This window comes from Spea bombifrons, chromosome 3, assembly GCF_027358695.1.
Source record: "Spea bombifrons isolate aSpeBom1 chromosome 3, aSpeBom1.2.pri, whole genome shotgun sequence".
Classification (NCBI taxonomy): Eukaryota; Metazoa; Chordata; class Amphibia; order Anura; family Pelobatidae; genus Spea; species Spea bombifrons.
The window spans coordinates 94,167,805-94,194,465 of NC_071089.1; the positions used below are offsets into that span (position 1 = coordinate 94,167,805).

The window sequence follows — 26,661 nt, forward strand, 5'->3', positions numbered from 1 at the left end:
AACTACGCTGGAGATACCGGGGATTGAACCCGGGGCCTTACACATGCGAAGCGTGCGCTCTACCACTGAGCTACATCCCCACGACAGGACAGCTGGTGGACTGATGACATCACACACAGGTTGTTTATTCATTCGTGCCTCATTTCGGCTCACTCTTTTTCTTCCAATCTTCGACAATTTGCCACTGAAATTGCGCATGGGTTTGGCCCTTTGTTGTGTATTTTTCCCAGTACATTAATTAGGTTGGTTTTTAGTTTTTTTTTTGCATTTTTCTACAAAACAAAGCAATTAAGTTGGAGATGCCGGGGATTGAACCCGGGGCCTCATACATGCAAAGCAGGCGCTTTACCACTGAGCTACATCCCCTACTCTTGGTTTTTGTGGAGGGTCGGAAACCACTCTATGTATTTTTCCTCTCCAAGCAGCAGACACATGGCTCAGTATTTGCACTCAGCCCACCTCAGCGCAGCAGGGGGTCGCTATTGTAGTCTGTGGGGAGGATGGGAAACATGGCGGTTCCCTGACTTTTGGCTGAAACCTGCTGGAGATCAGATCCAGGTACACACTGGATCAAATCATAATACACAAGATTATTATTACTATTTTTTTGTTCTTTCGTAGACAGATTTAAGAAGCTTGGCAATTTTTCCCCCTTCACTTATATTAAAGATGGAGACGAAACTTATTACAATGACATAGATAGGAGGAAGTCAGCTAACTCTTTTTCTTCCAATCTTTGACAATTTGCCACTGAAATTGCGCATGGGTTTGGCTCTTTGTTGTGTATGGAGACGAAACTCTTGTTGTGTATTTTTCCCAGTACATTAACACGGCTGTTCCCTGACTTCTGGCTGAAACCTTCTGGAGATCAGATCCAGGTACACATACTGGCCATAGAGGTCTCTGTCCTGTAAGTCCTGACCCGACAGAGAGTAAAACACCCATAAACCCCCTTCCAAAATGCAGAAACACCAAATCTGTCCAAACTCCACAGTCTTTAGAGTCTCTTGTACTTGGGGAAAAGTGGCACACTGTACAAAGGACCATAGTCTGTAGTAAGGAGGATGGCACTCAATTCTCACTCCCGGAGCCCGTTGCACCGAAGCTTCAGTGACAATTGGCTTTTTTCTGCATTAAAACTGTTAGTCTTATTTTTTTTTTTATTTCATTTTAGGACTTAAACTACGCTGAAGATACCAGGGATTGAACCCGGGGCCTCACACATGCGAAGCGTGCGCTCTACCACTGAGCTACATCAACACGACAGGACAGTTGGTGGACTGATGACATCACACACAGGTTGTTTATTCATTCTTGCCTCATTTCGGTTATCTAAATAAGGCAAGAAGTCGAAATGTATAGCTATAGCAGAGAAGAACAAAAATATTGCTCTTCTGCCTAAAAATCAATTTTTATTTATTCGTTCTTTAGGAGAGCTTCCAGTGCAGGCCTGGCTTTCCTGAATTCCCTTCCTGCTTTTGCTCGCTCTGCTGCCACTGGATCAAATCATAATTCACAAGATTATTATTACTATTTTTTTGTTCTTTCGTAGACAGATTTAAGAAGCTTGGCAATTTTTTCCCCTTCACTTATATTAAAGATGGAGACGAAACTTATTACAATGACATAGATAGGGGGAAGTCAGCTCACTCTTTTTCCTCCAATCTTCGACAATTTGCCACTGAAATTGCGCATGGGTTTGGCCCTTGGTTGTGTATTTTTCCCAGTACATTAATTAGGTTGTTTTTTAGTTTTTTTTTTGCATTTTTCTACAAAACAAACCAATTAAGTTGGAGATGCCGGGGTTTGAACCCGGGGCCTCATACATGCAAAGCATGCGCTCTACCACTGAGCTACATCCCCTACTCTTGTTTTTTGTGGAGGGTCGGAAACCACTCTATGTATTTTTCCTCTCCAAGCAGCAGACACATGGCTCAGTATTTGCACTCAGCCCACCTCAACGCAGCAGGGGGTCGCTATTGTAGTCTGTGGGGAGGATGGGAAACATGGCGGTTCCCTGACTTTTGGCTGAAACCTGCTGGAGATCAGATCCAGGTACACACTGGATCAAATCATAATTCACAAGATTATTATTACTATTTTTTTGTTCTTTCGTAGAGAGATTTAAGAAGCTTGGCAATTTTTCCCCCTTCACTTATATTAAAGATGGAGACGAAACTTATTACAATGACATAGATAGGAGGAAGTCAGCTAACTCTTTTTCTTCCAATCTTTGACAATTTGCCACTGAAATTGCGCATGGGTTTGGCTCTTTGTTGTGTATGGAGACAAAACTCTTTGTTGTGTATTTTTCCCAGTACATTAACACGGCTGTTCCCTGACTTCTGGCTGAAACCTTCTGGAGATCAGATCCAGGTACACATACTGGCCATAGAGGTCTCTGTCCTGTAAGTCCTGACCCGACAGAGAGTAAAACACCCATGAACCCCCTTCCAAAATGCAGAAACACCAAATCTGTCCAAACTCCACAGTCTTTAGAGTCTCTTGTACTTGGGGAAAAGTGGCACTCTGTACAAAGGACCATAGTCTGTAGTAAGGAGGATGGCACTCAATTCTCACTCCCGGAGCCCGTTGCACCGAAGCTTCAGTGACAATTGGCTTTTTTCTGCATTAAAACTGTAACTCTTATTTTTTTTTTTTACTTCATTTTATGACTAAAACTACACTGGAGATACCGGGGATTGAACCCGGGGCCTCACACATGCGAAGCGTGCGCTCTACCACTGAGCTACATCCCCACGACAGGACAGCTGGTGGACTGATGACATCACACACAGGTTGTTTATTCATTCGTGCCTCATTTCGGTTATCTAAATAAGGCAAGAAGTCGAAATGTATAGCTATAGCAGAGAAGAACAAAAATATTGCTCTTCTGCCTAAAAATCACTTTTTATTTATTCGTTCTTTAGGAGAGCTTCCAGTGCAGGCCTGGCTTTCCTGAATTCCCTTCCTGCTTTTGCTCGCTCTGCTGCCACTGGATCAAATCATAATTCACAAGATTATTATTACTATTTTTTTGTTCTTTCGTAGACAGATTTAAGAAGCTTGGCAATTTTTCCCCCTTCACTTATATTAAAGATGGAGACGAAACTTATTACAATGACATAGATAGGGGGAAGTCAGCTCACTCTTTTTCTTCCAATCTTTGACAATTTGCCACTGAAATTGCGCATGGGTTTGGCTCTTTGTTGTGTATGGAGACGAAACTCTTTGTTGTGTATTTTTCCCAGTACATTAACACGGCTGTTCCCTGACTTCTGGCTGAAACCTTCTGGAGATCAGATCCAGGTACACATACTGGCCATAGAGGTCTCTGTCCTGTAAGTCCTGACTCGACAGAGAGTAAAACACCCATAAACCCCCTTCCAAAATGCAGAAACACCAAATCTGTCCAAACTCCACAGTCTTTAGAGTCTCTTGTACTTGGGGAAAAGTGGCACTCTGTACAAAGGACCATAGTCTGTAGTAAGGAGGATGGCACTCAATTCTCACTCCCGGAGCCCGTTGCACCGAAGCTTCAGTGACAATTGGCTTTTTTCTGCATTAAAACTGTAACTCTTATTTTTTTTGTACTTCAATTTATGACTAAAACTACGCTGGAGATACCGGGGATTGAACCCGGGGCCTCACACATGCGAAGCGTGCGCTCTACCACTGAGCTACATCCCCACGACAGGACAGCTGGTGGACTGATGACATCACACACAGGTTGTTTATTCATTCGTGCCTCATTTCGGTTATCTAAATAAGGCAAGAAGTCGAAATGTATAGCTATAGCAGAGAAGAACAAAAATATTGCTCTTCTGCCTAAAAATCACTTTTTATTTATTCGTTCTTTAGGAGAGCTTCCAGTGCAGGCCTGGCTTTCCTGAATTCCCTTCCTGCTTTTGCTCGCTCTGCTGCCACTGGATCAAATCATAATTCACAAGATTATTATTACTATTTTTTTGTTCTTTCGTAGACAGATTTAAGAAGCTTGGCAATTTTTCCCCCTTCACTTATATTAAAGATGGAGACGAAACTTATTACAATGACATAGATAGGGGGAAGTCAGCTCACTCTTTTTCTTCCAATCTTTGACAATTTGCCACTGAAATTGCGCATGGGTTTGGCTCTTTGTTGTGTATGGAGACGAAACTCTTTGTTGTGTATTTTTCCCAGTACATTAACACGGCTGTTCCCTGACTTCTGGCTGAAACCTTCTGGAGATCAGATCCAGGTACACATACTGGCCATAGAGGTCTCTGTCCTGTAAGTCCTGACTCGACAGAGAGTAAAACACCCATAAACCCCCTTCCAAAATGCAGAAACACCAAATCTGTCCAAACTCCACAGTCTTTAGAGTCTCTTGTACTTGGGGAAAAGTGGCACTCTGTACAAAGGACCATAGTCTGTAGTAAGGAGGATGGCACTCAATTCTCACTCCCGGAGCCCGTTGCACCGAAGCTTCAGTGACAATTGGCTTTTTTCTGCATTAAAACTGTAACTCTTATTTTTTTTGTACTTCAATTTATGACTAAAACTATGCTGGAGATACGGGGGATTGAACCCAGGGCCTCACACATGCGAAGCGTGCGCTCTACCACTGAGCTACATCCCCACGACAGGACAGATTGTGGCCTGATGACATCACACACAGGTTGTTTATTCATTCTTGCCTCATTTTGGTTATCTAAATAAGGCAAGAAGTCGAAATGTATAGCTATAGCAGAGAAGAACAAAAATATTGCTCTTCTGCCTAAAAATCACTTTTTATTTATTCGTTCTTTAGGAGAGCTTCCAGTGCAGGCCTGGCTTTCCTGAATTCCCTTCCTGCTTTTGCTCGCTCTGCTGCCACTGGATCAAATCATAATTCACAAGATTATTATTACTATTTTTTTGTTCTTTCGTAGACAGATTTAAGAAGCTTGGCAATTTTTCCCCCTTCACTTATATTAAAGATGGGGACGAAACTTATTACAATGACATAGATAGGGGGAAGTCAGCTCACTCTTTTTCTTCCAATCTTTGACAATTTGCCACTGAAATTGCGCATGGGTTTGGCTCTTTGTTGTGTATGGAGACGAAACTCTTTGTTGTGTATTTTTCCCAGTACATTAACACGGATGTTCCCTGACTTCTGGCTGAAACCTTCTGGAGATCAGATCCAGGTACACATACTGGCCATAGAGGTCTCTGTCCTGTAAGTCCTGACCCGACAGAGAGTAAAACACCCATAAACCCCCTTCCAAAATGCAGAAACACCAAATCTGTCCAAACTCCACAGTCTTTAGAGTCTCTTGTACTTGGGGAAAAGTGGCACTCTGTACAAAAGACCATAGTCTGTAGTAAGGAGGATGGCACTCAATTCTCACTCCCGGAGCCCGTTGCACCGAAGCTTCAGTGACAATTGGCTTTTTTCTGCATTAAAACTGTTAGTCTTATTTTTTTTTTACTTCATTTTATGACTTAAACTACGCTGGAGATACCAGGGATTGAACCCGTGGCCTCACACATGCGAAGCGTGCGCTCTACCACTGAGCTACATCCCCACGTCAGGACAGCGGGCTGGGCTGATGACATCACACACAGGTTGTTTATTCATTCTTGCCTCATTTCGGTTATCTAAATAAGGCAAGAAGTCGAAATGTATAGCTATAGCAGAGAAGAACAAAAATATTGCTCTTCTGCCTAAAAATCAATTTTTATTTATTCGTTCTTTAGGAGAGCTTCCAGTGCAGGCCTGGCTTTCCTGAATTCCCTTCCTGCTTTTGCTCGCTCTGCTGCCACTGGATCAAATCATAATTCACAAGATTATTATTACTATTTTTTTGTTCTTTCGTAGACAGATTTAAGAAGCTTGGCAATTTTTTCCCCTTCACTTATATTAAAGATGGAGACGAAACTTATTACAATGACATAGATAGGGGGAAGTCAGCTCACTCTTTTTCTTCCAATCTTCGACAATTTGCCACTGAAATTGCGCATGGGTTTGGCCCTTTGTTGTGTATTTTTCCCAGTACATTAATTAGGTTGTTTTTTAGTTTTTTTTTTGCATTTTTCTACAAAACAAACCAATTAAGTTGGAGATGCCGGGGATTGAACCCGGGGCCTCATACATGCAAAGCATGCGCTCTACCACTGAGCTACATTCCCTACTCTTGGTTTTTGTGGAGGGTCGGAAACCACTCTATGTATTTTTCCTCTCCAAGCAGCAGACACATGGCTCAGTATTTGCACTCAGCCCACCTCAGCGCAGCAGGGGGTCTCTATTGTAGTCTGTGGGGAGGATGGGAAACATGGCGGTTCCCTAACTTTTGGCTGAAACCTGCTGGAGATCAGATCCAGGTACACACTGGATCAAATCATAATTCACAAGATTATTATTACTATTTTTTTGTTCTTTCGTAGACAGATTTAAGAAGCTTGGCAATTTTTCCCCCTTCACTTATATTAAAGATGGAGACGAAACTTATTACAATGACATAGATAGGGGGAAGTCAGCTCACTCTTTTTCTTCCAATCTTTGACAATTTGCCACTGAAATTGCGCATGGGTTTGGCTCTTTGTTGTGTATGGAGACGAAACTCTTTGTTGTGTATTTTTCCCAGTACATTAACACGGCTGTTCCCTGACTTCTGCCTGAAACCTTCTGGAGATCAGATCCAGGTACACATACTGGCCATAGAGGTCTCTGTCCTGTAAGTCCTGACCCGACAGAGAGTAAAACACCCATAAACCCCCTTCCAAAATGCAGAAACACCAAATCTGTCCAAACTCCACAGTCTTTAGAGTCTCTTGTACTTGGGGAAAAGTGGCACTCTGTACAAAGGACCATAGTCTGTAGTAAGGAGGATGGCACTCAATTCTCACTCCCGGAGCCCGTTGCACCGAAGCTTCAGTGACAATTGGCTTTTTTCTGCATTAAAACTGTAACTCTTATTTTTTTTTTACTTCATTTTATGACTAAAACTACACTGGAGATACCGGGGATTGAACCCGGGGCCTCACACATGCGAAGCGTGCGCTCTACCACTGAGCTACATCCCCACGACAGGACAGCTGGTGGACTGATGACATCACACACAGGTTGTTTATTCATTCGTGCCTCATTTCGGTTATCTAACTCCCGGAGCCCGTTGCACCGAAGCTTCAGTGACAATTGGCTTTTTTCTGCATTAAAACTGTAACTCTTATTTTTTTTGTACTTCATTTTATGACTAAAACTACGCTGGAGATACCGGGGATTGAACCCGGGGCCTTACACATGCGAAGCGTGCGCTCTACCACTGAGCTACATCCCCACGACAGGACAGCTGGTGGACTGATGACATCACACACAGGTTGTTTATTCATTCGTGCCTCATTTCGGCTCACTCTTTTTCTTCCAATCTTCGACAATTTGCCACTGAAATTGCGCATGGGTTTGGCCCTTTGTTGTGTATTTTTCCCAGTACATTAATTAGGTTGGTTTTTAGTTTTTTTTTTGCATTTTTCTACAAAACAAAGCAATTAAGTTGGAGATGCCGGGGATTGAACCCGGGGCCTCATACATGCAAAGCAGGCGCTTTACCACTGAGCTACATCCCCTACTCTTGGTTTTTGTGGAGGGTCGGAAACCACTCTATGTATTTTTCCTCTCCAAGCAGCAGACACATGGCTCAGTATTTGCACTCAGCCCACCTCAGCGCAGCAGGGGGTCGCTATTGTAGTCTGTGGGGAGGATGGGAAACATGGCGGTTCCCTGACTTTTGGCTGAAACCTGCTGGAGATCAGATCCAGGTACACACTGGATCAAATCATAATACACAAGATTATTATTACTATTTTTTTGTTCTTTCGTAGACAGATTTAAGAAGCTTGGCAATTTTTCCCCCTTCACTTATATTAAAGATGGAGACGAAACTTATTACAATGACATAGATAGGAGGAAGTCAGCTAACTCTTTTTCTTCCAATCTTTGACAATTTGCCACTGAAATTGCGCATGGGTTTGGCTCTTTGTTGTGTATGGAGACGAAACTCTTGTTGTGTATTTTTCCCAGTACATTAACACGGCTGTTCCCTGACTTCTGGCTGAAACCTTCTGGAGATCAGATCCAGGTACACATACTGGCCATAGAGGTCTCTGTCCTGTAAGTCCTGACCCGACAGAGAGTAAAACACCCATAAACCCCCTTCCAAAATGCAGAAACACCAAATCTGTCCAAACTCCACAGTCTTTAGAGTCTCTTGTACTTGGGGAAAAGTGGCACACTGTACAAAGGACCATAGTCTGTAGTAAGGAGGATGGCACTCAATTCTCACTCCCGGAGCCCGTTGCACCGAAGCTTCAGTGACAATTGGCTTTTTTCTGCATTAAAACTGTTAGTCTTATTTTTTTTTTTATTTCATTTTAGGACTTAAACTACGCTGAAGATACCAGGGATTGAACCCGGGGCCTCACACATGCGAAGCGTGCGCTCTACCACTGAGCTACATCAACACGACAGGACAGTTGGTGGACTGATGACATCACACACAGGTTGTTTATTCATTCTTGCCTCATTTCGGTTATCTAAATAAGGCAAGAAGTCGAAATGTATAGCTATAGCAGAGAAGAACAAAAATATTGCTCTTCTGCCTAAAAATCAATTTTTATTTATTCGTTCTTTAGGAGAGCTTCCAGTGCAGGCCTGGCTTTCCTGAATTCCCTTCCTGCTTTTGCTCGCTCTGCTGCCACTGGATCAAATCATAATTCACAAGATTATTATTACTATTTTTTTGTTCTTTCGTAGACAGATTTAAGAAGCTTGGCAATTTTTTCCCCTTCACTTATATTAAAGATGGAGACGAAACTTATTACAATGACATAGATAGGGGGAAGTCAGCTCACTCTTTTTCCTCCAATCTTCGACAATTTGCCACTGAAATTGCGCATGGGTTTGGCCCTTGGTTGTGTATTTTTCCCAGTACATTAATTAGGTTGTTTTTTAGTTTTTTTTTTGCATTTTTCTACAAAACAAACCAATTAAGTTGGAGATGCCGGGGTTTGAACCCGGGGCCTCATACATGCAAAGCATGCGCTCTACCACTGAGCTACATCCCCTACTCTTGTTTTTTGTGGAGGGTCGGAAACCACTCTATGTATTTTTCCTCTCCAAGCAGCAGACACATGGCTCAGTATTTGCACTCAGCCCACCTCAACGCAGCAGGGGGTCGCTATTGTAGTCTGTGGGGAGGATGGGAAACATGGCGGTTCCCTGACTTTTGGCTGAAACCTGCTGGAGATCAGATCCAGGTACACACTGGATCAAATCATAATTCACAAGATTATTATTACTATTTTTTTGTTCTTTCGTAGAGAGATTTAAGAAGCTTGGCAATTTTTCCCCCTTCACTTATATTAAAGATGGAGACGAAACTTATTACAATGACATAGATAGGAGGAAGTCAGCTAACTCTTTTTCTTCCAATCTTTGACAATTTGCCACTGAAATTGCGCATGGGTTTGGCTCTTTGTTGTGTATGGAGACAAAACTCTTTGTTGTGTATTTTTCCCAGTACATTAACACGGCTGTTCCCTGACTTCTGGCTGAAACCTTCTGGAGATCAGATCCAGGTACACATACTGGCCATAGAGGTCTCTGTCCTGTAAGTCCTGACCCGACAGAGAGTAAAACACCCATGAACCCCCTTCCAAAATGCAGAAACACCAAATCTGTCCAAACTCCACAGTCTTTAGAGTCTCTTGTACTTGGGGAAAAGTGGCACTCTGTACAAAGGACCATAGTCTGTAGTAAGGAGGATGGCACTCAATTCTCACTCCCGGAGCCCGTTGCACCGAAGCTTCAGTGACAATTGGCTTTTTTCTGCATTAAAACTGTAACTCTTATTTTTTTTTTTTACTTCATTTTATGACTAAAACTACACTGGAGATACCGGGGATTGAACCCGGGGCCTCACACATGCGAAGCGTGCGCTCTACCACTGAGCTACATCCCCACGACAGGACAGCTGGTGGACTGATGACATCACACACAGGTTGTTTATTCATTCGTGCCTCATTTCGGTTATCTAAATAAGGCAAGAAGTCGAAATGTATAGCTATAGCAGAGAAGAACAAAAATATTGCTCTTCTGCCTAAAAATCACTTTTTATTTATTCGTTCTTTAGGAGAGCTTCCAGTGCAGGCCTGGCTTTCCTGAATTCCCTTCCTGCTTTTGCTCGCTCTGCTGCCACTGGATCAAATCATAATTCACAAGATTATTATTACTATTTTTTTGTTCTTTCGTAGACAGATTTAAGAAGCTTGGCAATTTTTCCCCCTTCACTTATATTAAAGATGGAGACGAAACTTATTACAATGACATAGATAGGGGGAAGTCAGCTCACTCTTTTTCTTCCAATCTTTGACAATTTGCCACTGAAATTGCGCATGGGTTTGGCTCTTTGTTGTGTATGGAGACGAAACTCTTTGTTGTGTATTTTTCCCAGTACATTAACACGGCTGTTCCCTGACTTCTGGCTGAAACCTTCTGGAGATCAGATCCAGGTACACATACTGGCCATAGAGGTCTCTGTCCTGTAAGTCCTGACTCGACAGAGAGTAAAACACCCATAAACCCCCTTCCAAAATGCAGAAACACCAAATCTGTCCAAACTCCACAGTCTTTAGAGTCTCTTGTACTTGGGGAAAAGTGGCACTCTGTACAAAGGACCATAGTCTGTAGTAAGGAGGATGGCACTCAATTCTCACTCCCGGAGCCCGTTGCACCGAAGCTTCAGTGACAATTGGCTTTTTTCTGCATTAAAACTGTAACTCTTATTTTTTTTGTACTTCAATTTATGACTAAAACTACGCTGGAGATACCGGGGATTGAACCCGGGGCCTCACACATGCGAAGCGTGCGCTCTACCACTGAGCTACATCCCCACGACAGGACAGCTGGTGGACTGATGACATCACACACAGGTTGTTTATTCATTCGTGCCTCATTTCGGTTATCTAAATAAGGCAAGAAGTCGAAATGTATAGCTATAGCAGAGAAGAACAAAAATATTGCTCTTCTGCCTAAAAATCACTTTTTATTTATTCGTTCTTTAGGAGAGCTTCCAGTGCAGGCCTGGCTTTCCTGAATTCCCTTCCTGCTTTTGCTCGCTCTGCTGCCACTGGATCAAATCATAATTCACAAGATTATTATTACTATTTTTTTGTTCTTTCGTAGACAGATTTAAGAAGCTTGGCAATTTTTCCCCCTTCACTTATATTAAAGATGGAGACGAAACTTATTACAATGACATAGATAGGGGGAAGTCAGCTCACTCTTTTTCTTCCAATCTTTGACAATTTGCCACTGAAATTGCGCATGGGTTTGGCTCTTTGTTGTGTATGGAGACGAAACTCTTTGTTGTGTATTTTTCCCAGTACATTAACACGGCTGTTCCCTGACTTCTGGCTGAAACCTTCTGGAGATCAGATCCAGGTACACATACTGGCCATAGAGGTCTCTGTCCTGTAAGTCCTGACTCGACAGAGAGTAAAACACCCATAAACCCCCTTCCAAAATGCAGAAACACCAAATCTGTCCAAACTCCACAGTCTTTAGAGTCTCTTGTACTTGGGGAAAAGTGGCACTCTGTACAAAGGACCATAGTCTGTAGTAAGGAGGATGGCACTCAATTCTCACTCCCGGAGCCCGTTGCACCGAAGCTTCAGTGACAATTGGCTTTTTTCTGCATTAAAACTGTAACTCTTATTTTTTTTGTACTTCAATTTATGACTAAAACTATGCTGGAGATACGGGGGATTGAACCCAGGGCCTCACACATGCGAAGCGTGCGCTCTACCACTGAGCTACATCCCCACGACAGGACAGATTGTGGCCTGATGACATCACACACAGGTTGTTTATTCATTCTTGCCTCATTTTGGTTATCTAAATAAGGCAAGAAGTCGAAATGTATAGCTATAGCAGAGAAGAACAAAAATATTGCTCTTCTGCCTAAAAATCACTTTTTATTTATTCGTTCTTTAGGAGAGCTTCCAGTGCAGGCCTGGCTTTCCTGAATTCCCTTCCTGCTTTTGCTCGCTCTGCTGCCACTGGATCAAATCATAATTCACAAGATTATTATTACTATTTTTTTGTTCTTTCGTAGACAGATTTAAGAAGCTTGGCAATTTTTTCCCCTTCACTTATATTAAAGATGGAGACGAAACTTATTACAATGACATAGGTAGGGGGAAGTCAGCTTACTCTTTTTCTTCCAATCTTCGACAATTTGCCACTGAAATTGCGCATGGGTTTGGCTCTTTGTTGTGTATTTTTCCCAGTATGTTAATTAGGTTGTTTTTTAGGGTTTTTTTTGCATTTTTGTACATAACAGACCAACTAAGTTGGAGATGCCGGGGATTGAACCCCGGGCCTCATACATGCAAAGCATGCGCTCTACCACTGAGCTACATCCACTACACTTGGTTTTTGTGGAGGGTCCGAAACCACTCTATGTATTTTTCCTCTCCAAGCAGCAGACACATGGCTCAGTATTTGCACTCAGCCCACCTCAGCGCAGCAGGGGGTCGCTATTGTAGTCTGTGGGGAGGATGGGAAACATGGCGGTTCTCTGACTTTTGGCTGAAACCACAAAACAAAACTATTAAGTTGGAGATGCCAGGGATTGAACCCAGGGCCTCATACATTCAAGGAATGCGCTCTACCACTGAGCTATACCCCCTACCGTTGGTTTCCTTGGAGTGTTGGAAACCACTCTATGTATTTTTTCCTCTCCAAGCAGCAGACCCATGGCTCAGTATTTGCACTCAGCCCACTCTTCTGCCTAAAAATCACTTTTTATTTATTTGTTCTTTAGGAGAGCTTCCAGTGCAGGCCTGGCTTTCCTGAATTCCCTTCCTGCTTTTGCTCGCTCTGCTGCCACTGGATCAAATTATAATTCACAAGATTATTATTACTATTTTTGGCAATTTTTTCCCCTTCACTTATATTAAAGATGGAGACGAAACTTATTACAACAACATAGATAGGGCGAAGTCAGCTCACTCTTTTTCTTCCAATCTTTGACAATTTGTCACTGAAATTGCGGGAATTGAACCTGGGGCCTCAAAAACGCAAAGCATGAGCTCTACCACTGAGCTACATGCCCTACTGTTTGTTTACATAGAGGGTCAGAAACCACTCTATGTATTTTTCCTCTCCAAGTAGCACATGGCTCAGTATTTGCACTCAGCCCACCTCAGCGCAGCAGGGGGTCGCTACTGTAGTCTGTGGGGAGGATGGAAAACACGGCGGTTCCCTGACTTCTGGCTGAAACCTGCTGGAGATCAGATCCAGGTACACATACTAGCCATAGAGGTCTCTGTCCTGTAAATCCTGACCCGCCGGAGAGTAAAACACCCATAAACCCCCTTCCAAAATGCAGAAACACCAAATCTCTCCAAACTCCACAGTCTTTACAGTCACCATACACTTACCTATCAACACACATACTCACGAACTGTAATTATAGCATAATGAAGCACTGCTTTTAAACAAGGCTTTACACATATATGCATACACATATGCAATTACGGATACATACAGTATACACTAATAGTGAACTTACAATTATATATATACAAATACCCACTGTAACACAATGAACTTATAAACATACATGCATGCACATACAGTACACATGCACACTCTAACACCACACACTTAAGCATTCATGCACACACAATCTAAACCATACACTTACATGCACACACAGCCACTCTCTGATCCATGCACCACACATGTCCACCTTTTTTTTTTAGCAGTGCTACAAGTTTATTTGCAATGTTTATTGCCTTCTGTGAAAATAATGTCTCTGTTTTAAATAACTTGTCATTTATTTAAAAAGATTTGAAAACGGTTGTCATATTAAGGTTTTTTTTTTTGCTTAATACAAACTATACCAGTGCTCTTTCAGTTGATCCCAACTCATTATATAAAGTAGACAGAGAGAGTTTGGCAAAGGTTGACTATTCCACATATAATTCAAACTGGAATAACTTCAGCAATTCCTGCTCTCCATTGTAAGATTTGAACCCAAAATACAAGTTGAGTACAAGAGTTGAATCTGAAGAGCATTAAGTTGTCTGTTTCACTATAGCATCTACATAGTTACATAGCACATAGTTACATAGTACATAAGGTTGAAAAAAGACCTAAGTCCATCAAGTTCAACCCTTCTACCTAACCTTCTTACTCTTGATCCAAAATAAAGGCAACAAATACCTTTTTCGATTCTGCCATCAGGGAGAAAAGCTTCTTGGCTCTAAAAGGCAATCAGATTTCTCCTTGAATCAAGAAGCTCTAAAATGTTAATGTTATTCTATTTATAGCCCTGTATACTAGTATTCTAAAAAAAAAAAAATACTCAGACCCCTTTTAAATGCATCTAATGTAACACCACCTCCCTTGGTAGTGAATTCCATACCTTTATTGTCCTCACTGTAAAGAATCCCTTCCTTTGTCGTCTATGAAAACTCTGCTCTTCCGCTTACTCAGAGGGTGAGCTCTTATTCTTTGTATATTTCTGTTAATGGACAGGTCACTGAAGAGCTCTTTATAATGCCCCTGCATATATTTATATAATGCTATCATATCCCCTCTAAGACATTGTTTTTTTTAGTGTAGTTCATTTTAACTTTTTAGTCTCCTTTGCACTAGTTCCAATTTTTTAGGCACCAGTGCCCTGTAAAGAGGCAAGATGATATCCTCCTTCTGTGAATCAATACCCTGTTTTATGCAAAACCTTATTGGCCCTTGCAGCTGTTTGGTGGCAGGGTGCACTGCCAAGTCTGTTGTCTACCATTATTCCTAAGTCTTTCTAATTGGTAGTTTTCCCCAGGGATATTCCATTCATAGTAAAGGTTGCATTGTTGTTATTTTTACCATAATGCAGAACTTTGCATTTATCCATGTTGAACCTCATCTGCCACTTGCCCACCCAGTCCCCAAACTCTAGCCAAAATGATACTACAGTGCAACGCTTATAGAACCGTGTGCTTTTGTACGCACTGAAGATCCTTCTCGATTTTCTAACACCTTGATCACCTGGTTTTTAGGGTTGCCCCCTTTTACAAAGCTGTTTATTAGACACTCTTGGAAAGGTTGCATCTGGGGATGTGGAGGGAGCATGGGCAGGGTTGAGAGAAGAGACCAAAAATAGAACTGAGATAAACTAAGATAAACAAAGGAGAATAAAAGGGGAGTGATAAAAGATGAAGTATATAAAATAAGCTAGATAAAAAGAGACAAGAAAAAAGAAAGAACAGTAGAGAAAGAGAGATAAGAAAAAAGAGGGGAGAGAATACATAAGAAAAAAACAATTGAGAAGACTGGAATAAAAGGAGAAAAGGAGAGGAGAAAAAAAGAGAGAGATGAGAGAAAACACAGAAATAAAATGAGGGAAGACCTAAGAGAAAGATAAAAAATATAGAAGTGAGTGAAAGTGAAACAAAAAAGAATGGAGAAATAAAATGAGAAGATAAAGAGGAGGAGAGTGATCGGAGATAAGAGAAAAAGGAGAGAGAAAAGAAAAGGGAAAGAAGATGAGACAAGATAAGAAGAAGAAAGAGGTGCAAAGTGAGATAAAAGGAGATTTAAAGGAACATGTTTAAATTGGCTGTGGGTGATAACATTTGGACTCACAACAGGTGCATCAGAAACATAAATAATATACCAATTACATCTTCAAAAAACAAGCATGGCCACAGTTTAGCTCTCCAGACAGTGTCAGTCTCCTCTTCTTTTCACAGAATCTGCACTGACAGGCATGGGGTCATCTCTTCAGACTACAAATTTCCAGCACATGTGCATCTTGTGAATTATCGCAGGTATTCACAGCACACCAACTCTCTCGCTTGCCCGTGCTAAACGTCAAGAACTTAAATCTTTGGTACTGTCCAAGTTTTTCTGGACAAGTGGCAACTCTGCCTTGCTTGGTACTTTCCTGTATACGCATTGTACCAGTTGTTTGTGATAGTAAATTACTTTTAAGAAATATTGAAGTGAATATCGATATTGACATGCCTGAATGTTTTAGGGCATTGCAATACACACGGGGAAAAGACATACCCAAAGCATATCTGATGTCTGCAAATGCTTGCTTGGAAAGCACTAAGGTACATGTCTAGCTCTGGGCAATCTCTCATTTCATAGTCCAATGAAATTAGACAAGCTGACAGAGATCAAGACCAATATCAGATTAAATTATGATTTACAGAATTTTGGATAATGTCACTAAAATAAATCATTTTAAAAAGCTTGTAGGTGAGTCTATGAAAATTAATAGCCTGAATTAATGTCATCAGTTAATTCTAATCCCAATTAAGAGGATCTGAATGTGTTTGTGTTTTATGATGACATGCTGAGCTTCACATAACCTTAATCCAGCAGTAGCCCCACACATGTTCTTGACACAAAGGCAGGTAAAATGATGATAAATCATCATGAAGGCTTCAATTAACATAATCTTTCTAAATGTCAGTGTGTTTTTGTACAGTATATCCCAAAGACGTTTTTCTGGCCACATTTCATCTACAAGCTCCCTGAATTAAGAGCAGGGTTATGTGAGGTATTCAAGGAAATATAAACTTAAATTAATACATCTGTTAAATCTGGTTTCTGCATCATTATCTACACATATAATGGACTCATACTCAATATAAAAATTTACATTATGTAAGAAACAACTAACACGTACTAGGATAAAATGTAAAGATCAGTAAAGTTAGTGTGAGCTATTTTTTGAAGGGTTCCAAAAATATAGTATTATTGGACACATCTGGGTATCTTTTCTATTCTCAGGTATATCATAGCTACATGGTTTGAAATAAAAAAAATATTTATGCATAATAGCCTGGTAATAATTTTACCATCCTGCTATGTTTAAGGTTATAATGTTATTTCTCTAGTCAACACAGGACTATTTCTTTAATTATTTGCTAATTATTAGACATATGCAAAAGGGTCAAAAAAGATTTGGAAGACTTTTTTGGCTAATTTTTGACCCATTTATTTTCAGGCCAGGGGCGTAACTAGAAACCTCAGGGCCCCGATGCAAGAATCTGTTAAGGGCCCCCCCACCCCCAACCCATCTATCCCTTTCTCACTATCTCCCCTCTCCCTCCCTACCCCCCCTTCTCACGATCTCCCCTCTCCCTCCCTACCCCCCTTCTCACGATCTACCCTCTCCCTCCCTACCCCCCCTTCTCACGATCTACCCTCTCCCTCCCTAGCCCTTCTCACGATCTACCCTCTCCCTCCCTACCCCCTTCTCACGATCTACCCTCTCCCTCCCTACCCCCTTCTCACGATCTACCCTCTCCCTCCCCACCCCCCTTCTCAAGATCTACCCTTTCCCTCCTTACCCCTCCTTCTCACGATCTACCCACTCCCTCCTTACCCCCCCTTCTCACGATCTACCCACTCCCTCCTTACCCCCTTCTCACGATCTACCCACTCCCTCCTTACCCCCCTTCTCATGATCTACGCACTCCCTCCTTACCCCCCCTTCTCACGATCTACTCACTCCCTCCTTACCCCCCCTTCTCACGATCTACCCACTCCCTCCCTACCCCCCTTTGTAGGTCACTTACCGTCAACTCCTGTGTTGGGAGCGTGAGGCGTTTGTCTCGGGTGCCGGCACTTCACGTCATATGCCAGCGTTCAGCGTGAAGCGCCGGCACCCGAGACAAACGCCTCATGCTCCCAACACTGCACTCTGAGCAGTGCGGCAGCGGCGGCAGCGGCGACGGCGGTGGCAGCGGCGGGGAGCAGAGGCATCCTGGATTTCTGTCAGTCAGGGGGGCCCAAGAGTTGCTGAGCGGCCCCCCTGACTGGCAGAACTCCAGGTCCCGGTCGCAGTCGCGACTCCTGCGACCCCGGTAGTTCCGCCACTGTTTCAGGCAACGAATTCCTGACAGTTTTTTTTCGGACAAAAATCAGGCTCATTTTAATTGCGGGAACAAAATTTGTTATCTGACGCAAATATTTACTCTCACTCACTCTCTGACTGTCATTTTGTTCGCTCTCTCACGCTCTTTTAGTCTCCCTACCACTTCCCTGTTTTGGAGCTCTACGTCAGTGTCTCGCATTTGTCTTCCACCCCCAACAGGCTAGGAGGTCCATTGGGGCAGCACTTTTCCCACCGCAAAACTGGAGGGGGCAGTTCGCCCTCCTGGGCAATCAGGCTCCCTGGTGTGTCGCTGTTTGATGGTAACAGTCTCTGATCTCTGCAACCTGTCTATTTACATGGAGTACCAGGATATTAAATTATATTTTGTTGTTCTGCAGTCAGGACGGCAGCCATGGAGGGGTGGCTGAGGGTGCTGCCCTGGGTTAGACCAAAGGCAGTGCCCAAGATAAATATGCCTCTACCTTGATCAATGAGCTTCCATTGTGCATAAACCATGGCTAATCATCACGCTGAAATAGTCAACAACTGCGGTATTGCTTAATCAGTTATAGCAGTACTTTTCTTGTAGGGTAAGAGCTGTACTTCCACAATATCCACACTAACAGCTGTCTACTGTTGTTATGGGTGAGAACTTAAGAGTGATATCAAAATAGAGACATGCATGTCAGAAGAAAGAGCTGAAAGAAAGAACTAGGTAGGTAGAACAAAGCTTATAAACAGAAGAGAATAAAAACCACTCAGGCTCACCACGGGATGATAGCTGACCTTAGGGGGAAAAACTTAACTAAAAAGTGTGAAAAACAATATTTTATATATTATTTTATATTTATCAAAACATCAAACGTCAATAAATGAAGCAAATTCAACATTTTTACCCGTGCTCGTCATTAGATCTTTTCTCAAGCAAGATTGCCTGTTTAGCAAATGAAGTATAAAACTTTCTGGCAGTAAACGGCCAATTGAAGTGAACTAAAAAGAAGACAATGTTTTCCTCTCAGTGTGCAATTAGGTCACTATTTCTGGATAAACAGGGCTGTTTTTTCCAATGTTCACAGAAACCATGCCATGCAGCTATTTAACTTTCTGTCACAAAGCGTACACAGCTATGTTCATAGCACTGTAAGCTTTTTGGTTCCGATTTTTCATTCTGATAAGATAAGTCAAAACAAGGACATTGCAAGCCATTTATTAACATGATTTACTTAACATTCAAGGTAAAACATTTTAGTGTAAGTGCAATGTGTTTAAAAAAAAAGAGGCTCAGTAAATTGAATGTTCAAATCCAGATCCTTGTGAGTACTCAAAGCAGCTCAACATGTACTTCACCATGTGCTGACTTGATTTTGTAGATTAGGCTTTTAGACTAGGATTATATGGACATCCTTTACAACAGTTTATTATCGTCTGGAACTAGCGATGGCCCCTACACCACATATTCTAGAATACATATTTAAAATACTTTGTGAGAGCAATCAGCGGTATGAAAACAATCCCATTGAAATCAGTTATTGCATATAGAGAATTCTGCAGAATCTCATTTGCAAGGGCAACACCTTGTAAACCAAGACCTCTCAGTTAGCATATGCATGAAAGTGCATATGATGGTGTCAAAGGAATAGGACTGCAGAGACTTTTCATGAAAAAATAGACTGTGTTTTATTGCAGCCAGGCAGGGCTGTTTGTGCAGCCAGGCAGAGCTGTTTGTGCAGCCAGGCAGAGCTGTTTGTGCAGCCAGGCAGCGGTCATTGACATGCAGTGGAACATTCAACAGCAAAACAATCCACTCAGACTTCCTGGTGGCAATGCCTTTTCCACACCCAATCTGCTGCTATAGAGTATGCGGCACTGTAGGCTAGACACATTTGCCTGGTGTGCTAGATGGCTAAGCAGACCTGGTGCTGTAAACCAATGTCCACTAAATGATGATCATTTTGACACGCTTTGTTTTTACACTTTTACACTCCAAGGCCCAATCTGTGGATGGAGTGGCATAAGTATGTGGTGCTATCGCCCACTGACCCATGGGCCACTCAGTTTAAATGCCATTTCAAGAAATGTATGCAGAATGAAGAGTTGGCAGCAACTTCTTGTTTCCGTCTATTTTTGCAGTCATCATTGCTTGAGATGGAGTTTCCATGAAATCAAGTAAAAGAAAAAGAAATTCTCTTTAAATAGCTCCTGTTAATAAATTGTTCTCATATTTCTCCCATTTCTACTGAGGTTTCCAAAAATGTTTTAATTGACCTCTAACATGTCTCACTGATGGCATGGTATGGGTATGGAGTAAGGTGTACCTTCAATAAATAAGCTATTTGTGTGAATCTGCTTATTTTTTGGTATTTTTAACTATAGTTTACTAACCAATTTACTTTAACACAATTTAAACATACAAAAAACGGCATATATATTAAAAAATGCCTTAGTCGTCTGCAGTATTTTAGACATTTAAAAGGAATCTTAATTATGTTGGCTTATTTCCAAAAAATAAATAATCTGAGAACAACTGGTAGATGTGTTAAATGCATGTCAACACCATAATATATTTGCTGGAAGTATTTTCTTTTGGCAACATAGCTATATTTATTTAATTAATTTTACAAGGATAAAAAAATATTACTTTGTTGGTATGCATGAAAGGGTTCTAAAGGACAAGTGGCAGAAAAGTGTCAATTGGATTTAATACATAACAGCATGGAGCTAAATACACAGGAATGAGACAGATTGATTATTAGCTAAGAGTTTCAATTCAAGTGCCCTATAGAGGAATACAATCCTTTGGAGCCATCATCTCTAAGAGAGCTCTCTACACTGCAGTTATATGGGTGGGATTTATCAAAGTGTTATTTATCAAAGCATAAGATTTTGTTGTTATAACTTATCTTTTATAATATCTATGTTTCAATTCCAGAGAAATTCTCCAATTTGCGGGTGCAACTTGCGGGTGCAAGTTTTAAAGCGGCCGGCGTGCCTGCACCATGTCGCTCAGTGCCTCAGTGAGGCTCTTCGTCCCTCCCCTTTGAAGACATGACGTGCCGCTCAAGGGGGCGGGCTCACACGGAACAGCTCCTCATGACAAGGAGAAGAAGAACACATCAGAGGAGAGCAGTCTGCAGGGAAGGAAACCAGCAAAAAAAGTAAGTATTAAAAAAAATTGTTGGGGTGATAGGTGGAAGGGGACCCATATTCAAAGGGGGGCTGCCTTGGGACAACAATTAAATAAAAGAAGGGGGTAGCTTGGGTATAAGTACATAACAGGGTGATTGGTGTATCACATAAATCAATACACAAAGGGGTGGGTTAGTGGCACTAAATTGTGGCTTCAGGAAAAGATGGGCATGGATGGTGGGCTGATTCGGTGGTGCAACGGGACACTTGACTAGACTTGCCCCCCAAGCCTTAGGCTGCCAGGCTTCCCCTGGTCATGTACCCTTGTGCTTCCTTCTTATGCTGACCTTCCTGTATTAACCCTTTCCTACACCTTAACGATAAAGTAAACCATCCTGTAGTGCAGGCAGGGTCATGTTCCCCTTTCAGAAAAGACTTCAGGGTTTTCTTTCTACTGTCAGACGGTCATGCTGATTGCACGGACAGGATAACCAAAGAAAAGTGCGTGCTGTCAAATGCACTAAGTGCCTTATGCTTTAAAGCATTGAAACTTCAGCATTAGGAGGCCGTAGCAAAGGAAGATGGGTATCCATGTTTTTATGAAGAAACCTGAAACCCTATGTAATTTGGAATTAATAATAATTCTAAACAATGGGAAAAGTATCCAATGAGTATCCAAGCAGTGATCTGTGAAGAAACATGTCTCAGTGGCCTTAAAACCGTCAAGCTTAATTTTCCTTAGAAAATGTTTGATTATGCCTACATACATTGTAAGATAACTTCATTTTCTGATTAAAGTGGATTAAGAAGAATGTCCACTCACACTGTTCATGTTGTAGCTGACAGTTTGCAACAAAATCCACCAAGCCCTGAATCTTGATAGTGGCAGTTTGCATTGATTTTTAGATGTAGTCTAGATAGCTTTGATACGCAATGTTTATCAGTCATTTAGAAGTAAAGTGAATGGGTTTCTGCTGAAGTATGTACAGTAGTAAATTATGCTAAGTTTTATTTCGTGTTGAGTCCTTAGAGGAAGAAAATGCTGCTATAATTAGCAGGGAGAAACAGAAGAGCTGATTATCACTGTGATTGCAGCAAGTAATTATGCGTATTACCAGCTACATATTAAGAAAAAACTGTACTTTGACTTCCTTAGAAATTGCATTGGGAAAACAAGAAAGCATATTAAAAACATCTGTACAGCACTTAATGCATTCTAATTCAATGCTTCTCAATTAGAAACTTTATTTTACAGGCAGGATAGATATATCAACTCATGCAGGCACATTCAATGAGGATGCTAGGACTTACAGGCGAGAACTGGATATGAAAGTGAAATAGATGAAAATATGTGTGGCGTTATGTAGAGACATCTATGTTCCCTGACACATTTAGACTTCAACTGACAGATTCTGTTAAATCAAAGCAACAGCTGTTTATTTAGATGGACACCAGAGCTTCATAAAAACTCCCGAGGGCTGCTAGTTGGACATTATTCTAATGTATAGAATAGTTTTTCCAAAGTCATAATTTTCTTTTGGAATTGATTTTATGGCATGTGTAAACCATTGGCTTATGCTAGCCTCCCTCTAGCCTCCATAGAGATACTGTGAGAAACCCTAAAGCCCACAGGGGGGGCAGAATGGACTGTAGTGGGTCTTGACTGTGGAGTAAGGATAGGCCTTTTGGTGAGAATTGGGGAGGGATTTTGATAGTAGGATATTTACAGTGATGGTTTCCCTTGCGTGGGAGCCATTTCTTCAGCTAGCATACCAGGGTTGCATGTCCCTCCCTCTCTTTAAATGGTCAATTTGGGAGAAAAAGTTTGTTGAGTTTGTCACAGTCTTGGGTGCATCAGCTTGCCAGGTATCCAGGTGTGTTAATGCGGTGGTAAGATAAGCGTTGCTAACAACCAGTGGGAGGTTCCTTGCTGTTTGGTGCCCTCAGGCCCGGGTGTGGGGGGTACATTTTGGTATGTCCCTTCCCTAATTCATGTTTGTATATATTTACATATTTACATGTTGGTGTTTTGGAGTCATTGTCTTCACTAAGGTACCTTTGTTAATTTTTTCAAGTTTTGGCGTGACAATAACTTTAACAAATTTTAACAAATTGGCTGTGGCTTTTTCTTACCCAAAAATACTGGAAGTCGGTGATACATGCCTTACATGGTGAAGTAGCTGCTAGATACAACCCATACAAAATGCTTCACCAAAATGTAAATATGCATAATTTCTGGGCCATGTCAAGATCTGTTCCCAATGGTCTTTATCACATGTATATCTTTTGTTTAAAGAAAACATGCATCTTGCATGCATCTTTACATTTAGGCATCAGTGTAGTGAGAAATGTGACCTTATATTTTTTTTAGTACTGCTCTCAGATGCATTTCTTTACAGATTCAATTTAGTACACCAAATAAATGAAACATAAGTTAAAACTGAGAATGCACCTTCTAATGGAAACTGATGCAAAATCATGAATTTTTTTAGTCCATGTCACCCTAATGCCTAGACTTTCAGAATGTAACTCCCTTTTACATGAGCTGTGCAGTTAATCAATAGTAACCAAGGTAGCAATTTTGAGATATAAACTGTTTTAGGCATTTCCTCACTGATGATGTGAAGATTGGATGTCAGAATTTGCTAGGATCACAACCAGGCTCTCAGATTATTCAAGCCATTGGCAAAAGCTGTGAGGCATATTAGCTTCAGGAATCACATATTCAGCTCCAGAAAAAGTACATGATGCTCAAACTTCAATGTCTCAAGAAGTCATTGCTTCTGTCGTAAAATTTGTTGTAGAAAGTTGTACTACAAGAAACATGTTCTTGGTTGCCTCATATTCATCACCTTTAATGACTATAATACTTGTAGACACTTGTTGGACTTAATAACCACTTCAAAAATTGACATGTGTGCATTATAAATGCTTTTATCCAGTAGTTGAATGTCCCTAACAATGTTAATTGAGACCACCCCATAAGCATGTTGCAAATGAGTACAGAATATAAATATGTATATTGTGCATGTATACATTCAAAAACTTGTTTGTATATGTAATCAGACACAATTAAGTTATTCTCTGGAATCTAGAGTTGTTTTAACCAAATATTTATTTGCATAAGGCAAGTGTTTACAGAGTTAATCCTTGTGAGTTTGTGTGTTCAATAACTATGCAGATGTAAAAACACACTGTACCCATCTGTAAAAAGGAAGGCATGATTGACAACCAACTGTATGCCAATGAAGTGAAATGATGTTCTGAAGCAGAGATCCAATGGGCAAAGCCTCTCTATACAATACCTTCAAATGGTCCCAAACATTAATGGATATTCTTCTCTGCAGAGCACATGGCAAATCAGTTAGGACATTTGGTCACCTTCCACTCCCCCCCCCCCAGTGCAATGTCCTTTCCCTTTTCTATCACCTTGGTCTCTAAGGGTCACTGGAGAAGATAGGTTACCAGAGGAGTATCCAGCAGAAGGAGGACTTAATGTGTTTATAAAGTCCTGCTAACTCTCTCTCTCTCTCTCTCTCTCTCTCTCTGAGTCTGCGTGGAGATGATGACAAGGGAGTGGTAATTGTATCATATGTTCACAGGCTTATCCTGCTGTTTCTTTGTTATTTCCATTCAATCAACGAATAGATAGTTCGGTAACAGCATATACTAACTTATAGCAATTTGTATATGTATTGTTAGTTTATTTAGCCTCTCTTAATAAATATTGTTAATTGCAGAAAACAAGGAGTGTGGAATCTGACTTTACACTCAATAGTAAGTGGTTATTGATAGCATAACAGTATATATATATATATATATATATATATATATATATATATATATATATACATATTCATACAGTAAATGTTATTCAATAATTACAGTAAGATTCATAAATACAGACATGTTTTTTATAACATCATCTACATCTTAATGGTAACAAAAAAAATAAAATAAAGCTATCGTGCTAACACGTACATATGCAAAGCTTGTGTGAGGCGTGCTTAGAACCTATGCTCAGACTACATCAATTGCTAGTTGAGTGGGTTCCAACATTTTCACGGACGACCTCTCTTTCTCCTTCAGATGGATTTCACTTGCTGGTGGCTCTAAGAGTCTACATGATTCATGATTTCTTCAGAGATATATACACATTAAAACCCCACATATTCAGAGAAACATACAATCTATTTCCCTAATAGCCACATCTTGCATCCTTCTTTATACAATTCTACCCCCCCACACACACACACACACCAATGACCGCTCCACATCATTCTTACAGGGGCCTCCTCTTCTTCTGTGTTAGTATATTTTAAGGTGAGCTAATGTTAATGTCAATTTTTTAAAATTGTTAATTTTATTATTAAAATTAAATTGTTAGATTGCAATCTTGCTATTATAAAAGTGCTACACATTTTGATGGCACTCTATAAATAAAATGTAATATAATCACAGTGTTATTGTCTTTAATATAACACAGAAGGCATCACCTGTAAATTAGAAATAGAAAACGCCTACCATTAAACATTTTATATTAGTAATGAAAATAAAAAAAATAATCAAAAGATATATTATAACCAAAAGTTTTGAAAGCACAACATTGCACAAAAGAAACTATATTTGCTGCCTTATTTCCATTTCAAAAGAGCTACCCAGCAATCTGCAGAACATTCAGTTGTATTGTGTAAAACTAATAACCTTTGGTGGCGATTCATATGTTACTGTAATTGCATCCATCTTTACTTTCTGTTGTCACTCCTCTATTTAATAAGGAGGGTTACTGATAAGGCTTTATCTAAAAATCGTAGGGCATATGATGAATATGTTTAGAAATTAAAGGCCACCAAAGCTATATTTTTAGACAAGGCTTTACATACTAAAGCCACTGTTCTGATAGCCGGTGTGTTCATATAATGAGATAGGGCTGATTTTCACACTGGAGATATGGGGTTAATAGCACAGTTCCTCTTAGGGATGACATGTCAAGGTCTGCATTTAAATTGAACGGCTTTCCGTTCAATATAGATCACACCTGTTTATGCATGCTACTATATACGATATACGATACATACTTTAATATCATCTTATACTGCTGGAAAATGTTGGCAAAAGCCTTTACAAATATTTGATATGGAACCAGTCTGCAGAAATTGGTTTAGATGTTATTCCATTAATGATGCCTAATTACTGTTGTCCTATTAGGCTTAATTTGAAATAGTTGTAAAGCATGTTTTAAAACAAATCTGGTTTAACCAAAAAATCTGATACAAATTCTGTTTTTAAATGTATTTATTTTTGACAATATAAGGTTTTATATAGCTTAAATGTAACTTGTGATGCTTAACATTAATAAACATGTAAATAGCATTACTAATTAATGAATATGCTTTCAGCTTTTTAATACATTGAAAATGCCTCACCGTTTCTATTAAAACTATTTAAATTACCGTATTGGCTCGGATATAGGCCGCCCCCGTATATAGGCCGCACCCTAAAAGTGCGGCCTACATGCAGTCCCGGGCGTCGGGCGCTAGACCCCGAATATAGGCCGCACCCCCACTTTAAAGACTTAAAGTGGGGGAAAAAAGTGCGGCCTATATTCGAGCCA

General features: G+C 40.7%; 19 non-coding genes across 19 annotated transcripts; all 19 read right to left on the minus strand.

The window, feature by feature from the left end:
- Positions 1-8: 8 nt before the first annotated feature.
- Positions 9-80, minus strand: TRNAA-CGC (transfer RNA alanine (anticodon CGC)). The gene has a single exon. It is a non-coding gene; the product is annotated as a tRNA-Ala (tRNA).
- A 214-nt stretch (positions 81-294) lies between these two features.
- Positions 295-366, minus strand: TRNAA-UGC (transfer RNA alanine (anticodon UGC)). Its single transcript has one exon. It is a non-coding gene; the product is annotated as a tRNA-Ala (tRNA).
- An 819-nt stretch (positions 367-1,185) lies between these two features.
- TRNAA-CGC (transfer RNA alanine (anticodon CGC)) lies at positions 1,186-1,260 on the minus strand. The gene has a single exon. It is a non-coding gene; the product is annotated as a tRNA-Ala (tRNA).
- Positions 1,261-1,791: 531 nt separating this feature from the next.
- TRNAA-UGC (transfer RNA alanine (anticodon UGC)) lies at positions 1,792-1,863 on the minus strand. Its single transcript has one exon. It is a non-coding gene; the product is annotated as a tRNA-Ala (tRNA).
- Positions 1,864-2,687: 824 nt separating this feature from the next.
- On the minus strand, positions 2,688-2,759 carry TRNAA-CGC (transfer RNA alanine (anticodon CGC)). Its single transcript has one exon. It is a non-coding gene; the product is annotated as a tRNA-Ala (tRNA).
- An 859-nt stretch (positions 2,760-3,618) lies between these two features.
- TRNAA-CGC (transfer RNA alanine (anticodon CGC)) lies at positions 3,619-3,690 on the minus strand. The gene has a single exon. It is a non-coding gene; the product is annotated as a tRNA-Ala (tRNA).
- An 859-nt stretch (positions 3,691-4,549) lies between these two features.
- On the minus strand, positions 4,550-4,621 carry TRNAA-CGC (transfer RNA alanine (anticodon CGC)). Its single transcript has one exon. It is a non-coding gene; the product is annotated as a tRNA-Ala (tRNA).
- Positions 4,622-5,480: 859 nt separating this feature from the next.
- TRNAA-CGC (transfer RNA alanine (anticodon CGC)) lies at positions 5,481-5,552 on the minus strand. Its single transcript has one exon. It is a non-coding gene; the product is annotated as a tRNA-Ala (tRNA).
- Positions 5,553-6,084: 532 nt separating this feature from the next.
- Positions 6,085-6,156, minus strand: TRNAA-UGC (transfer RNA alanine (anticodon UGC)). Its single transcript has one exon. It is a non-coding gene; the product is annotated as a tRNA-Ala (tRNA).
- Positions 6,157-6,978: 822 nt separating this feature from the next.
- TRNAA-CGC (transfer RNA alanine (anticodon CGC)) lies at positions 6,979-7,050 on the minus strand. The gene has a single exon. It is a non-coding gene; the product is annotated as a tRNA-Ala (tRNA).
- A 182-nt stretch (positions 7,051-7,232) lies between these two features.
- Positions 7,233-7,304, minus strand: TRNAA-CGC (transfer RNA alanine (anticodon CGC)). The gene has a single exon. It is a non-coding gene; the product is annotated as a tRNA-Ala (tRNA).
- A 214-nt stretch (positions 7,305-7,518) lies between these two features.
- On the minus strand, positions 7,519-7,590 carry TRNAA-UGC (transfer RNA alanine (anticodon UGC)). Its single transcript has one exon. It is a non-coding gene; the product is annotated as a tRNA-Ala (tRNA).
- Positions 7,591-8,409: 819 nt separating this feature from the next.
- TRNAA-CGC (transfer RNA alanine (anticodon CGC)) lies at positions 8,410-8,484 on the minus strand. Its single transcript has one exon. It is a non-coding gene; the product is annotated as a tRNA-Ala (tRNA).
- A 531-nt stretch (positions 8,485-9,015) lies between these two features.
- TRNAA-UGC (transfer RNA alanine (anticodon UGC)) lies at positions 9,016-9,087 on the minus strand. The gene has a single exon. It is a non-coding gene; the product is annotated as a tRNA-Ala (tRNA).
- Positions 9,088-9,911: 824 nt separating this feature from the next.
- Positions 9,912-9,983, minus strand: TRNAA-CGC (transfer RNA alanine (anticodon CGC)). Its single transcript has one exon. It is a non-coding gene; the product is annotated as a tRNA-Ala (tRNA).
- Positions 9,984-10,842: 859 nt separating this feature from the next.
- Positions 10,843-10,914, minus strand: TRNAA-CGC (transfer RNA alanine (anticodon CGC)). The gene has a single exon. It is a non-coding gene; the product is annotated as a tRNA-Ala (tRNA).
- Positions 10,915-11,773: 859 nt separating this feature from the next.
- TRNAA-CGC (transfer RNA alanine (anticodon CGC)) lies at positions 11,774-11,845 on the minus strand. Its single transcript has one exon. It is a non-coding gene; the product is annotated as a tRNA-Ala (tRNA).
- Positions 11,846-12,376: 531 nt separating this feature from the next.
- TRNAA-UGC (transfer RNA alanine (anticodon UGC)) lies at positions 12,377-12,448 on the minus strand. Its single transcript has one exon. It is a non-coding gene; the product is annotated as a tRNA-Ala (tRNA).
- Positions 12,449-12,641: 193 nt separating this feature from the next.
- Positions 12,642-12,713, minus strand: TRNAS-UGA (transfer RNA serine (anticodon UGA)). Its single transcript has one exon. It is a non-coding gene; the product is annotated as a tRNA-Ser (tRNA).
- Between the last annotated feature and the right edge of the window lie 13,948 nt (positions 12,714-26,661).